A 15,798-nucleotide genomic window follows, 5' to 3' on the forward strand; every position below is an offset into this window, starting at 1 on the left:
CCGTATTTGGCCTGCGTGGGCTATTGCTGAATATGAGTAAGATTCGTATGTCTTCATTAGGACATGATTTATCATAACCGCATAAGGACATGAATCAGGGATAATTAATTAGGGTCCTAGATACATTCACAACAGGAGCGAGGTTTCCAGGGAAGGCAGCTCCGGCATCAGCGGGCGGGGGAGGAAGCCGGAAAGGAGGCAGCAGCGGCGGAGGGGGGCGCACTGCTCAGCGAGTCCTCGGCACGGTGGCCATTTTAAGAGTGGCGGAGAGTCCGGGAAAGCTGCCCACTGCCGTCTGTGTCTTGTTTCGTCTGCCTGGGTAAAACTCTTAACATTACAAGGAAACGCAGTGTTTCAAATAGCAAACCAGCGTTGTCAGAGCAGCACCCGTGGGAGCACAGGGCAGAGACTGACGAAAAAACAGCCCTGGCAAAAAAAAGAGGGAAACACCCACAATGGGCCACCTCCATGATGAAACAAAGGAGTCGGGCTTAAAAAAAAACACAGAAACGCCCACGAATCTGCTCCAAGAATGAGTGACATTATTCTCTTCCAATGGCTAGCCTCCATTTATGGAGCTAGCCAATGGAAGAGAGGCGGGTTCAACCCCAGTAAGTGAAAAACAAAATTTCTCGAGCTGCACGACACTGCTGCGCAGTGTACGCCAGTCGAAACCTAAAAACTGTTCTTCATCATGGCTTCACTGGGTTGGACATCTTCTCTGGAGTGAACCTCTGCTGCATAGAGTTTTCCGCCATTCTGGCAGTGCCCACTTTACCGATTACATCCATAGGAACATGTTGCTGGAATCACAGGCTGTTTAAGCATGAAATACATCCAGGTAAAGGTGGAGAGGGGAGACTGGAGGAGAGATATGAGAGCAAGCATAAGAGAAAAGGGTACTATAAAGATTTGAGAAATTCCTAATATTAAAATGCTATTAGCAACCTCGGATGCAGAGTCTCTTATCAGGCTCTCCTGGATTCCCCACAACTTGAGCATCACTATGGCTATAAAAGCATGCACACATAAGGAACTGTTTCAGCAGATCGTTGCCATTCATAAGAATCTATCACACTTCAATGTCCCAAAGGTGGAAAAAAAAACACAAAATAATTAGCAACTTCAGGACGAAAAGAAAAGACAATGTTTTGCAATTCCACCCAAGGTGGGGCTAACTTCAGACCACAAAATTATTGTGAGCATGCATAAGTCGTGGTGAGCAAGTGCTATTTACTTTATTGAATTAAAAAAAATTATCAGTGTTTGTAATAGTCATAGATCCAAACTCTTCTACGTCGAAAACAAACAATCAAATGACAAAATCGTCCTTAGTTTTAAAATGTTGATGTGATTGGCTTCGTCCACAACAAACCAGCGTTTTTTTGTTTGTTTTTAAAATATATATACATAAGCAAGAAAGTATTACTGGTTCATCCTAACTGTGCATCTCGGACACCAGGGCTCGAATGTCAGTTTTAGCACTTGACAAAAACTATGTTGCACTGGACAAGTCACTTTGTCTCCACATGAATTAAATTGCACAAGCATAATTAAAATAAGTTTAATTTATACAACTGCAGGAACAGTAACAATTCCATATCTCGTCTCCACATCCCATCAGTATTTCAGAAATGTACTTTAAAATGTATACATGGTTGTGCAGACAAAATGTTAGTCTATATGCAGCACCTCGGGTGCAAGCTGCAACAGCTACAATAATTGATAATCTGTAAAGCGCTCCATTCCTCCTAGATTTGCTCTAGAGAGCAAACTTAATATGTGAAGGGTGCCAACTATCCTCTGAGGCAGTCCACCACATGGGCCACTACACATGCAGTAAAATAAAATTGGCAGAGACCTAAAAAGAGGTAATTGTAGATCATTCCTTTTCCTCACAGACTAAGTGATGAGCACCAGCAAGGACTGGTTGTTGCTTTACTAGTTCCAGCACGGACATAACTGTCTGTGCAAGTCACATTCCGTGCACATGTACCATCTGCACACAGGACACTAGCAACGCAAATGTTCTCTGAAGCTACCTCTGAAACTTCACGCTGTGGTGAAACTTTGGTACAGACAGTAATGGGAAGATTCCGCAAGTCTGATAATGGCAGGCACTGGGTGAGGACCAGTGAGAGCTCAACTTTATTCAGAGATACAAGGTAGAAACGAAGGGACTTTACCAGCTGGAAGTCATCTTTGGCATCCTAAGGATATGAGGCTCTGACCAGTCAGATGTCCAGGGAGGAGTAGAGGTACACCACCTGCAACATAAATTTGCTGCAATTAATGTCATGACTTCGGGTAAAAACAAATTGGATTTTTTTTCTTGTGTGGGTACTACATTGCTGGAAGAGTTTATTTAGAAGGTAGAGTAACAAGCTGAGCTATTGCCCAACTGGGATGCCTGTAAGCGTTGGGTGTCCGGCCACCTTGCAATCATAAGCAGAGGTTACATGCAGTTGTCATGTCCAACTCCCTACCAAAAATCGCCATTTTTGTTAACATATGAAGATTAATTTAGAAGACCTTGGGCACAATTTATACTTGCCAACAAAGCCTAGCCATACAATGTAAAAAAAAAAAAACCACGCAAAGTACTACACTCATGTAATCATACTGAATGCGCGTAATGTAGTCATTTAACAAAATGCTTTCATACATTTAGACAAATCACATTTTCATGAAAATGTTGCTTAAACAGAGAACATTTACAAAATAAATGTCAAAAGGGCCATAAAACATTACATTATGCATACAAGTTGGGAGGGGATGAAACAGAAAATGTATTATTTTACTGAGATCCTAATATGTCAAGCCTATCAAGTCTGTATTTCTCAGGCCAGATACTGCACCCCTTTCTTTCCTGCTCAGTTTTTGCCCTCGCTACAAGAGCGTCATTCCAAATTACAACCCTTCCTCCCCTAGCTCCCAAGGTCAGTTTTCAAGAATAGCTTCGAAATAACGGAAGCGTCCTAAATGTGGAGTGATAGTCAATAGTGAACAGTCGAAGACTTTGGGGTGGAGGCAGAATGACTGGAGGAAGCGTATTAGTAGTTAGGAGGGAACACCCTTAGTGGAAGGTCGAGCTATTCAGCTTTTCAGAAGTAAGAGGTCGTCTGTGGTACTGTACAGTTTAAATGTCATGCTGTGACAACCCTTGAGAAAAGCAAGAAGTAATAGTGTCCCCGAGGTCAAATCTGAAAAGTTTGAGAGATTATGGATGAGAAGGAAGTTGGGCACGATCGGATGCATAAATTACAGGTGTGGGCAGTTTTCAAAAAAATAAGTAGAGCTATGTACACCCACTTGAGGATTAACCATTAAGAAAGTGCATCAAAATCTGCAACAAAATAGACTGAATTCGACGTGAGGAAAAAAAATAAAATCGTTTCTGCTTGATGCCCACCATATATCAGCTCAAAAGTGTAAGATAGTGAGGCCTTGTCCTCAAGTGGCACATAGTGACAGCATCTTACCTTAGAGACCTACTTCTTTTAGAAGCAGTCTCCTTTACAGTTTATCTGCACATCCGACTCAAGTAAGCTGCTAAGTATTTTGTAAGCAATAATGACGCTAATTTTCTGCTGAAGGGGAGCACCCTGAACTGATGAGGAACTTTGTTCACGACGAAGGATAGGAGCATTTTGGTGTTCGTGGAAACATGCTAATAAGCGTCTTTTAGGTCCACTGCTGTCAAGTAATTCAATTCCCGCTATCGCGGGATGACCACCTCAAGTGTTTTGAATTTTAGAGTCTTTAAGAATTTGTTTAGGAAGCAAAGATCCAGAATTAGACAGTGATGCGTCTCGCTTTTGCACCACACAAAGCAAGTGGATGATTTACCGGCTGACCTCTGTTGGAGGACTGTTTTTGCATGAGCTCTTCCACCTGGCGTTGCAGACACAATATTTCTTCCTTCGTGTGCGTGATCTTTTCATGGTCTTTACGCCTGGAGACATTTTCATAAATTCTATGCAATAGCTGTGCTGGGCTGATAAGTATCCATTTGTCTGACATGACTTTCCGCCGTTCCTAAACGAAGTCCCCTACGCTGCCCTTCACTGGTGGTGTGTTGGACTGTTGATGTGCGGAGTCATATACTTTAGGAGCTTGCTCTTCTGGGGTTTGTCCCCCTCCTCTACCCCAAAAGGGCTTATTTTAGAAGCAGTCTCCTTTACAGCTCAGCTGCACATCCTGGATTAAAAAAAATAACACTGCTTAGTTCCCCACACCAGATTAAATTAATACAGGCCCATCAGGAGCAGAAATGTACATTGTAGCAAGATACTTCCTTGCACCATCGCCAGTCTGAACTTGTGCTAGGGAGCAATAGGTATCTAGGATTGTTCAATGGCATTCGTGTTACAGTGATAGGAGCCATAGGGAATTTCTCATGCTCATAACCTGAAATACCGAATTACAGGTTTTTGTGCTTGCTTTCTGGTGGTTGTTCGGAGTATGGGAAAATGAAATGGTTACTTACCTGTAGGAGTAGTTTTGAAGCTTGATGAATTATCTGGATTCACATGCTGTGCTTTAGGGCTGGCTGTGGAAAACGGCCACTGCAGCAGCGCAGTTTGTGGAGTTACTTTCTGCTGGCAGGAGAATTGTGGTGTGGAGCTTTGGAGTTTACTGCTTTCTGTTGGTCTACTCATGGGATTGCTCCTCTTCGTTGGCATCTGCGGAATAGCAGTGCACCCGTGGGCTTTGGCATTCCATTGTGGTTTTTCATTTGTTGCAGTGTGCCATCCACTTAAGCTGGATAGCACTCTCTGATAAAGGGGGTGTTAATGATGGTGCCTACACCTCATGCAGGAACTCTGACTTGTAGTCGGGTCTTAGGGTTGTTACCATGTTCAGTTAACTGTGGCATCCAATGCTGTTTTCAGACATGTATTGCCACTTGTTTACCCCTTTTCTACAAGTGATAATGCCCTCTACAGGTATTATTCCGGGAGGTGTTTTCATTAGTTCCCTTACTCCCACCCACTACTGGCAGGCTCATATCTATCCTGGCCTGCAGTTTCGAGCAGGTCCGCTGCTCGTGCCACTATACGCTGACGAGGTTTTACTTTCTCAACCACCCGGCAGATAATTTAGCTCCCACTGTGCATGAGTTTTTGCGTTAAGGACTTCTCTCTGGCCTACAAATAAACTTGAAGTCAGAACTATTCCCACTTACGGGGGCAATTTCACCTATGACGTGCGAATTTCCACTGCAGTGGTGTGAATTCCGTCAAATAGTTGGGTATTCACAACCATCGGGATAAGGAGCAAGTTGCCCAATTAAACTATGACTCAGCAGTGGACAGATTAACGGCAGACGGAGGGCTGGATACGCCTCCTGCTATTGCTGGCTGGTCGTGTCGCCATTTTAAAGATGGTGGTTTCCCCAGTTTGTTATATATCTTTTTCTCAATATCCCTAGCCCCTAACCACGCCTTCTTCGCCACACTACGCAGTCTGCTCCTACAACTGATCTGGGCGGGCCGCAGGACCCAAGTGGGGTGGGATACATTGGTACTCCCTTATGAGCAGGACGGGTTTGGCGTGCCACATCTGCAGCTCTATCTATTGGTGCAGTGCCAGTGTGCCTATCAGTGGTACCACAGCGATGCCCCACTACCCTACGATGGACCTGAGCCCGACATAGCGGAGAGGGTGCTACTGTGCGTCATCCTCCTGCAAGTGATCCCTTTGGATGCCAACAATGTCCAAACGCCTTCTACCACTAGCTGGGCATGAAGTAAGCTCCATACAATCTTAGATGAAGAGCTGCTATACACTACCTCCTTACCCGTAGCGGATAACCCATGGTTGCCTCAGGTGTCGGAAACCCTTGTTAAAAACACCCTAGCGTGACATGCACAGAGTACATACAGGGATCTCTATCCAGGTCGCCACGTACTTTCCCATGCTGCTGATGTAGGTTTTGTGGCAAGCACCGGTGTGGACCATTTCGTCCTGCAGAGTGTGCACAGCCAGTTGCATGCACAGATGCCCTTTAGTCCACTCGCCCCTACAGCTATTCCCCCACAGACTGCAGCGATAGATAACTTTGATGGGGCAGGCACCAAGTTACAAAACTATCATACCAGCCTGGCCCTCCTCTCAATTCAGAACAGGCATCTTCGGGAACACTGGGATCAAGATCTGCACCAGCCCGTGTCAGATCAGGTTTGGTACTACTACTGTCAGTAAAGGAAACTTGTTTCTCCCAATCACAGACACAAGCTTTCTTAATCGAGCTTACACTACACATCGCTCCTTGGCTAAATTTGACACTACCAGGTCTTCTTGCTGTCCTAAATGCCACCTTGATGATGCAGACTTTGCACACCTTGCATGGACATACACACATACAGGGGAGTTTTGGAAAGAGTGTTTTTTATTTTGACACAGATCTCATTAATGAAAGGTCCCACCATCTCCCAACCCGCTCCTGGCACTGTTGGGATATGTCCGGATGTGCCTAAAGGGGTTCACGGGTTTACCGCATTGGCAGTACGGTTGATGAGGCAATACATTCATCTGAATTGAGGCAGCAGGCATTGTTCAACAGTTGAGAGATGGATAACCAGCCTTTCCTTCTATAACACCAACAGGGAAATGTATTCTTTATTACAGCCACCCTGCACTAGGCCCAAAAATATATGGCAACCACTACGGGACTATTTGTTGCAGCAAGAACTGCTAGATTCAATTAGCAAACCTACTATACAATAATGTATATTCTGAAGATTCCAAGGGGCATGTGTGCTTCGGATACAAACTTGGCCATTATGATACTTATATATCCACGCCCTGGTGTTCCTCCCTTATTTATATGCCTTTTTGTCTTCCTATTGTGACTCGAAGGCTTTGTGGCATGTGATTATCCTGGTAAATGCATTCTCACTGGAATGGATAGTTCTTCCAAGCTTGTAAATTTCCCCTGATTACAGGGTATCGAATGCAAGTTTTGTGTACAAGTTAAAATTATTTTTTTAAATGTTTTGTTTAAGAGCCCTGCAAACATCTAGCTACCACAGTTAAATGGTAAGTATTTCGAATGGGCAATGTGTGCCTATGTTCACAAAGAATTTCGGGAACAATACAGAAATAGGCAACAAGGGAATGAGAATAGGATGCCTCTAAAAATTGAGAACTTGGAGTGGAAGGCAAAAAATGTGCTGTGCTGTACCATGCAGTGCTAGTAGGGTGCATGCAGTGCTAGTAGGGTGCATGCAGTGATTCTCGCCATTCCATCACCGACCAGTTTATCTCAATTTCCCCCTATCCAAAAGCTTCTTGCATGTAAATATCTTCAAGCAGGCAAATCTTTGGACCCTGGAAGAGGTTCATGTAGTGGTTTAATGTTAAAATTGCCTTGACCGTCTTCTTTGCCAAACGAGTAATGCTTTCCTTTCTTGGCCTGCTTTGCAGGCTGCAGCGTTACAGACTTCCAGATCAGCACCAAACAGGGGCGGAATGAAAAGGGGACATGTCAAGGTTACTCCTGTTTCATGAATTCTGAAATAAACCAGCATCAGTGTTAATGTTGAAAATAAGGTTATCAGCCTTCAAATCACCACCCTCTGTAGGATAACCCTTATCTTACACTACAAGAGCGTTAAGGTTGAAAACAAAAATCTCCAGCTGGGCAAATCGGAGCCCTGACATCATTCTAGTCTGTCCAAACTTTCCCTCGTAACACAAATATATTCTGACAGTTTTTAGAGTGGTGTTGTAGACTGCTTCAAGGGTTGCATTTCTGGAATCTGTCGAGGCATGGAATCCGGAGCAGAGACTCCAAGGTCACCGAGTCCACAGGAACTTGCTCCCCCTTGCAGTAGCCATCCATTACTGATCCAGTCCAACAAGCCAGAATGCTTCGATCACCAAAGGGTCAGTAGATGGACCACAAAACCTTGGCTTCACCATTTTCAATGTTGGGATCTTCTTCGACTAAATAGCAAGACTTTGGCATTGTGGGAAAGCAGTGAGACTTAGAACTGTCCCACAAGCAGGACCTCAAGGCAAAAGAAGACTTCCATTACAGGTGACTTGAATGTGGATGAAGTACTTTGCTCAGGAGTTTACCTACCGGGCTTTAGTCAGAAAACGTGGCCTCATGTTCCATGTTGGCCATTGGATGCATGTAGGCACAAGAATTGTAGGCCGCAGCATTGTGCTAAAACTCAAGTCACCATATGCACCTGGCATATGTATAGGAAAGGGATGTATTGAGACATTCGAAACTTCACATTTTTGGAAGAGACACTTGACACTTGATCTAGTCATTGTCTAATGCTGAGGAATGTGCCAATGAGATAGTCATGTGTTTAGTGCATAGCCCAGTGTCGTTTCCCTCTGTTAGCTCAAATGTGCACATTAAGGCCACATTTGCTTTGCACACTTTACTATATAAACATGCTTATTTTTGTGCCACATTGTACATCCACACAGCTATTGTAGCTGTTTTTGTCCTCTGTTCTTTCCTGGGATTTAGTCTGAACACAGCAGACAAGATCAAACAACAATGTCCCTTGTTATTTCGTTTGGGTCAGGCACAGGGACCTAGACACACCACAAGTGCAGCTGTTTGTGAGAATATAAGCATTGTCATATAGGCATGCACAGTGATGCAACAGATCAAGAGAAAGGCTCTGAGAGGGTACCCAAGTTGTAGAACGTCCACCTATGCATGCTAAATTACAGAGTCCGCTACTAATCCCACAGTTCTTAGTTACATAATCATTTCGCTTCTGTAGAAGGGGAAAAGGTTAAGCTAATCAGCCTTATAATAAGACGGGGCTTTTCATAATATATGGTTTACAGACTATGCTGACTGCATTTGTTAGGCATTTGTTTTATGATTGTGGCACTAATACTGCATTCTAGAGTACGATAGTAGAAAAAAACATTTCAAACTTTTTTGTGTCACTTACATTCAATTGTGGGCGAAAGGAGATGTCCTGTTATTGTGAACCCAGAGAGGGTCAGGAGTGTTGTGTTCTGGGGTGTGAACTCACTGGTCTCTCTGGATATGGTTAGGAGGGCATGTGAGATACTATAGCTTGTTGTATTCTGACTCATGGTAACTAAGGTGGTATGGTGACTCAGTCCCTGCTTCTGAAGTTCTATGGTCCCACGCATAGTTCTGTTCCGGAGCAGAATTCCTACAACAAAACAACGCTCAGGACATGTGCCAATGTGGAACTTTACAGGAATGGATACCAATATACCAGTTTGCATCCAATATATTCTTGTGTCATCATGTCTGAGACAGAGCTGCAGCTAGAGCCACTTGGCAGCACTTGAAGCTATTGAGGGGAAAAAGTGTTCCAGAGCATTCTGAAGCCCAGAAGTATAATTTGTAAGATGAGGAATCTACTAGAAGATGTATCCACAAGAAGTATTGGGCGTTATGGGTTTAAGGGACTCCTGTGAGGAGTTTATAATTTTATGTCAAGACCGGAGGCTCCTATTATTCTTTCTTATCTTGCTTTAATTACAATAGCAGCCAAGATAAGCAAGACGCTACAGTTCCTAGAGGGACCAGCAAAACTACTGGCCAATGGGAACACAATAAAAAGGCTGCTCTTGATTTTCCTCCTTCCCGCCTCGGTCAGACGCGTTGATTAGCACCGTTGCGCGGAGGGCGAGGAAGGGTAGAGGCAGACACTTCCGGTGAGCTGGGGGGCCGGTTAGCGGCCTAGTGCTCTCGACCTGTAGAGGCTTTGAGGGATAAAAGGCACTTGGAGATCGGTCGCGTTGTGGTGAGTGGGCAGTGGCAGTGCCCTTTAGCTGCTGCGTACGGCGTTACATTTTCACTACGCTAATGATTTTAAAATAATTGTTTATCGCGTGTTGCTGCAATTTTGTGGGTCAGCTGTATTTTAAGAATTTAACATTTTTAAAAAAACATTCGAAGCTTACCTGATTGGGGGCTGCTCATTCTGACCTGAAGGCTGCTCTCGATTTTCCTCTTTCCCGCCCCGGTCCGACGCAGTGATTAGCACCGTTGCGCGGAGGGCAAGGAAGGGTAGAGACAGACACTTCCGGTGGGTTGGGGGGCTAGTTAACGGTCTAGTGCTCTCGACCTGTAGAGGCTTTGAGGGATAAAAGGCGGATGCTTAATCGGCCGCGCGCCAAAGGCAAGCCCGTCTGCGCCCGTCCGCGGCCGGACGGGGGCAGGGGCCAGACCCCTGGTCGGTTAGCAGTAGCAAGAATGAAATATAATGCGGCAGAACTGCGTGGACTACGCCCGCCCATAGCCAGAGAGTGCAGGCACAGTATGATGGTTATCAAAGATGGAGCCTGCAGACACTGTGCGTTTAGGTGGAACTCGGACCACATAAGGCAGTCCGAGAGCAGGGAACTCTGTGGTGGGTTACTAAACTGTAGATCCCTTAGTAAACACAGAAGTGAAATCTTTGACATGCTCCTGGATAGAAAGCTGGATCTACTGTTTCTTACGGCGACCTAGCTTGACGCGGACTCGGAGCCCGACATCCTTGAGGCACTCCCCAAGGCTATATGATAGCCAAAATAGATAGAGTGATAGGGAGAGGAGGGCGGATAGCGGGAAACCCCCCTTGAATGCCCTCTTGAACCTATTACGATATGTGAAAGTAAGGCAGGCCTCTTTTCGATTAAAATTAACCCTAACCTCACCGTAAAAGAGTTCCTCGTATATAGACTCCCTGGGCCCCCTACATGTTTTTTATCTAGTCTGGTTGAGGGTATTGCCCCTCTAGCTTTAAGACATGACAAGCTATTAGTATTAGGTGACCTTAATCTTCCGTTGGAGGATCCTATGGAAATAAAGGCCTCGGAGCTATGCCAGGATCTTAGGGCGTTTCAACTAAGCCTTAAATCAAATGCCCCTACTCACCAGCATGGGCACTTACTCGATCATGTGCTTGCCAGCTGGGAGAAAATAGAAGTCATCACTCCCATCCCTGTCCCTTAGTCTGATCACTTCCTAGTCCCTTTTGTAGTGAGAGTACCAGAGACGGGAATGCAGGAAAAAGCTGCCTGCAAACATCAACGGAGAAAATGGAAACAGTTCATGCGTGAGGACTTTAACAAGGCATCGACTCTGGGAGGGCCCCCAGGGGGCACAGATAGCGAAACTGCCTGCCTTAATCTAGAAAGGCAGATAACTAATGCTCTTAATAAGGTGGCCCCGCTACTCCCTAGTAAATCGACGGGGAGGGATAATAAATCTGCAACCTGGTTTACCCCCGCTTTACATGATGCGAGAGCCGACTGTAAGCGCTTGGAAAGGCAGTGGAGAAATGAAATCCTATGTCAAGATAGATCAAAGTATAAGGTGGCACAGAAAAAATACTAAAGCCACTTACTACCAGGCGAGAATTGAGACAGCAGAGAACTCTACTTAACAGCTCTTTCAAGTCTATAAGGAGATTTCCTCCATTTCAACCAGGGTCACCCCTACAGAAGGCTCGGTGGAGTCTTGCAACCGGATTGCGAGCTATTTCTCGGGAAAAGTGGAGAAAATCTACTCATCCTTTTCTGGGACGGTAAGGAGGGGTTTGGAATTCGAGGAGATAGCGGATGAAGCTGTGACGGGTCAGACACAGCAATTTTACCATCCCTCCTTCGGAGATGCTCAGTAAAAATCGGTCTCAGCATTAAGTCTGGGTCTCCAAGAGATCCCGCCTCACCTAAATTGCTGGGCGAGAGTATGGAGATACTTGAACCTTACATTAGGCATGTTCTGGAAGTCTCGCTTACATCGCATACTGTGCCAGTGAGCCGGAAAAGAGCTGTTCTACCACTCCAGGAGAAGCCTAACATCAGCCAGGACATACTAGAGAATCTCGGGCCTTTCTCGCTTTTGCCATATTTAGCCAAGGTAGCTGAGAAGGTGGTAAACCAACAGCTCATGACTTATATAGAATACTCTAGTCTCCTTCATCCGTCTCTATCGGGCTTTCGCACTGGTTACTCCACGGAGACCGCACTACTGCTTGCCACGGAGTCCATCAGAAAGGGGGCCGATGCAGGACATACTATTGCCCTGATTATGCTAGATCTGAGTGCCGCCTTCGACACTGTAGCCCATTAAACTTGCACCGGGCCTGAACAAGGGCGGTGTCTCGGGCCCGGCCCTGAAATGGCGGAAGTCCTTCAAGACTGAACGCAGCTTTCAGGTTAGACAGGGAGCACACGTCTCCAGGGATTTTAAACTTGAGAAGGGTGTGCTTCAGGGCTCTGCACTGAGACCTACCCTGTTTAACCTGTACGTAACACCGTTGGCGGAAATAGCGCAGGGTTTTGGTGTGGAGGTCGTGTCTTACGCTGACGACACCCAGCTGGTGATCTCCCCGTCTCGGGCACCTGACGAGGCAGCCTCCAATTTCAGGGCATGCATGCAGGAGCTTGCCTCCTGGATGGCTAAGAACTGCCTGAAACTAAATGGCAACAAGACTGAGGTGCTTGTGGTAGGGGGTGACCCGGCGGGTTGGACGTCGGCATTGTGGCCTCTTAGTTTGGGCCCGACACCTATGCCATGTACCCAGGTGAAAAACCGTGGGGTATGGCTAGACCACACTCTTTCCTATGAAGTGCACACCAGGCGCATTGTAGGGAAATGTTTTGGAGTCCTAAAAAGCCTACGCAAAACAATGGATCTCCTGCCAATAGAGGCGCGAAAGACGCTGGTACATGCCCTTATAACATCTCGTATGGATTACGGCAACATACTCTATCTGGGTGCCACTGCTAAATGTCTCAGTAGACTGCAGGTTATGCAGAATGCTGCTGCACGACTTGTTCTCATGCAGCCAAGGAGGGCTGCCTCTAAAAGAGCCCTCGACACCTTGCACTGGCTCCCAGTAAGGAAAAGAGTAATGTTTAAAGCACTTTGCACTTGCCATCCCATTACCAAGGGACCTGGTCCCGCCTACCTGAGGGGTCTTGTCACCAGCTATGTACCAGGGAGGTCCTTGAGATCAAGTGGGACCGGTCTGTTAACAGTACCAAGGGTAAAGAAAGCCAGAATGGGGGGCAGATCCTTCCGGGTCCTGGCAGCCCAAAACTGGAATAAACTCCCGCTAAAACTCCGGATGGGGACCTCGGAAGCTAAATTCAGAAAGGGGCTTAAAACCCATCTATTCGCTAGTTAATCCTGCAGCCGCCATGTAACGCAGGCTGGTCTGCCCCCTCCTCTTTCACTACAGCTCGGGGACACGCCGAGATGGCGTAACCATGCGCTTTATTAAATTCATTATTATTAAAAACAAAACCTTACCACCAATCAGAGCATAGCAGCATAGATAAGGTCATTACTGACTGCGAAGCTTCCTTTTTTCTTGCTTCTCGCAGTCAGACAAGTGACTTATCTTTGTTGCTCTGCTCTTCGTTATAGTTTAAATGGTATTGCGTTATTTTACAATATTGTTACAAGTGTTTTCTCCTCAGGGAATATATACGGAGCTCGCCGCTGCTTTGTTAGCTCCTTTTCACGCTGTTTTCCTGTCCCGCTTGAGTTTGTTCCCACGCGTGCGGTAGTCATGTGGTCTCTACCGTTGGGTAGTGAGTATTCCTCCCGCTATCTCTCTCATGGAGTGCGCTCTGTGCCTACCGTTCGGCAGCTGGTTCTGGAGCTTCTGAAAGCTCGCTCGACTGCTCCGCAACTCCTGCTTCAGCGGTAGCGGTTCCGCCCCTCTGGGTAGTGTCCCAGTCCTGTTCCTGCCCTCTATCCATTCTTTAACCCATGCCTCACTCTGTTTACATTGGTGGCAATGGAACTTGAAAGTTTCCTGGTTCAGACCAGCAACAGGATGAAGGCGAGGCCTTCAAAAAAGATTTGAATACATTCATCAATAATTCAGTGGAGTCTGCAGTAGAAAAGTCTGAGGAATTTTTCAATAGGCATGGCGAGTTCCCTGATGAGTCTGTTGCCCAAAGCACTGGCCCTGTCTGCGGGGGAAAGTGGTTCCCTCTGTTTCTGTCTCTAATTCTGCATCACGTATGAATAGCGAGGTTTTCTCACATTTGAATGAGGACTATGTGCCTCCAAGGCCTCCTTCTAAGGAGGGGTTGTTAAGCTCAGATGGTAAACGCAAATCTAAATTGAAGCATTCAGAGGTACCCAAAAAGTTGGTTATTTCCACAATTTTGGCCACGGACGATTATATGGATGACACCAGATGATTTATTTGACCTATTTGATGTGTCTGACCCTCCCTCCCCCTCCTCCTGCTAAAGCCAAATTTGATTATTACTTTTGAGCCGGTCATGGATTCGGAAGGGTAGTTACCAAAAGAAAGGGTTTTTAGGAATGAGGGGAAATACTGGGCGCTCAGCTAACTATTCTTCGCAAAGAAAGGGTCAGAGAAAGTAGTTGAGTAGAGGTGCAAGAAGGGCGAGGGGATAAGCCCTATAACCCCTCAATGTGTGTTGCAAACCAACGCACAAAATTACACAAACGACATGCCCTATGCACACTGCAATGAGATCCAATAATAGGATTGTATCCTGATGATTCAATAACACATTTGAAACAACTGCCAAGAAAAAAATACAGTTTCTTTAGAGTGATGGAATCTTCGTTTAATAGTTCTTGCGAGCCAGTGGATAAGTGTTTCTTCGCAAATGGAATGTAATTTCCGTGACTCCGCAGGGCTTTCGGAAAGAGAAAGATTTAGATGGAGGTCGCTAAGCCGGTGATAATTCCGACCCGGCTTTGCTCAAGACCATGTGTGGTTGCAGAGGATCCACGTCAAAGACCCGTGTGTTCGAGTAACAAGAGCTCGTGTGTGAGATTTGGCAGTTACCCTTAGTTAAAAGTACGAAAGTGGGGCTTGTTAGGTCCTCCACGTAGGTCCGGAATGCCGTTATGGTGTCTCATAAAGTCTTTAAAACGCAGGCTGTAGGTCGAATACATACAGTGAACGGATCCGTTCCCGTGTGTTCAAGGACCCGGGACTTGGTAGTTCCTTCAGCTCTGCGGGTTCGTAGTGAGGGTCAATCGTGTCACTGGTAGTGACCTGAACACACAGGAACTGATCCGTTCACCGTATGTAACCGACCTACAGCCTGTGTTTTAAAGACTTTCTGAGACAACATAACGGCATCCCGGGGTCGCTCTATCGGCCGCCGCTATTCCAACCAAGGCTCCAGAGGTTCTTTCAACTCCGGTTCCCAAGACTACAAACTTCAATTCTACCTGCAGAGTGGACGTGGTTTCAGGAGTCCAGGACAAAAGAATTTCCGCAACAACAACCAACAAGGTAGGTCCTTCTCCACCTCCCCCGGTGGGAGGTCGTTTAAAGCTTTTTCTACAAAAGTGGTGGACTCTTACCGCAGATCCTTGGGTCCTCAACACAGTCCAAGGCTATCTTACAGCGCTTTATGCACTGCCTTTGGAAACTGTGTTTTCTCTGGTGTTCGACAGAAATGTCTCAGCTCATTTCCCTGAAGGTTCAAAGTCTCCTCCAAAAGCAAGCTATTCAAATCGCCCCATTCGTTCCAAGTGTTTCTCAGTTCTATTTTCCTTGTCCAGAAAAAGAAAAAAAAGATTCGTCCAGTCAAATCTAAAATGGTTCATTCAATTCGTGGTGTATCGCCACTTCAAAATGGAGACTATCAATCATTTAAGCGATACCCTCTGACCAAAGGATTGGGTGATCAGATTAGACTTGCAGGACCCTCACCATTCTGATTCATCCTTTCCATACCAAGTTTCTTCAATTCCTATGGCTAGGCGCAAGATATCGCTTCACTTCTCTTCCTTTCGGTCTGTTGTCCGCTCCAGGGTGCTTTACAAAAGTCATT

At 45.8% G+C, this 15,798-nt stretch overlaps 1 protein-coding gene across 9 annotated transcripts in view; it reads right to left on the reverse strand.

Annotated features, from left to right (window-relative positions):
* The window catches only part of CSNK1G1 (casein kinase 1 gamma 1), a 766,422-nt gene that overhangs the window by 448,000 nt on the left and 302,624 nt on the right, over positions 1 to 15,798 (reverse strand). For 8 of the 9 annotated variants that reach the window (XM_086959211.1, XM_086959214.1, XM_086959215.1 and 5 more), the window contains one exon: positions 2,187 to 2,267. The exons of the other annotated variant lie outside the window; for it this stretch is intronic. The gene's annotated coding sequence lies outside the window, so the exon portion shown is untranslated. The remainder of the gene's footprint in view (positions 1 to 2,186; positions 2,268 to 15,798) is intronic. 9 annotated transcript variants of the gene reach the window in all.

The sequence above is a fragment of the Lissotriton vulgaris genome, chromosome 2_2 (assembly GCF_964263255.1).
Source record: "Lissotriton vulgaris chromosome 2_2, aLisVul1.2, whole genome shotgun sequence".
Classification (NCBI taxonomy): domain Eukaryota; kingdom Metazoa; phylum Chordata; class Amphibia; order Caudata; family Salamandridae; genus Lissotriton; species Lissotriton vulgaris.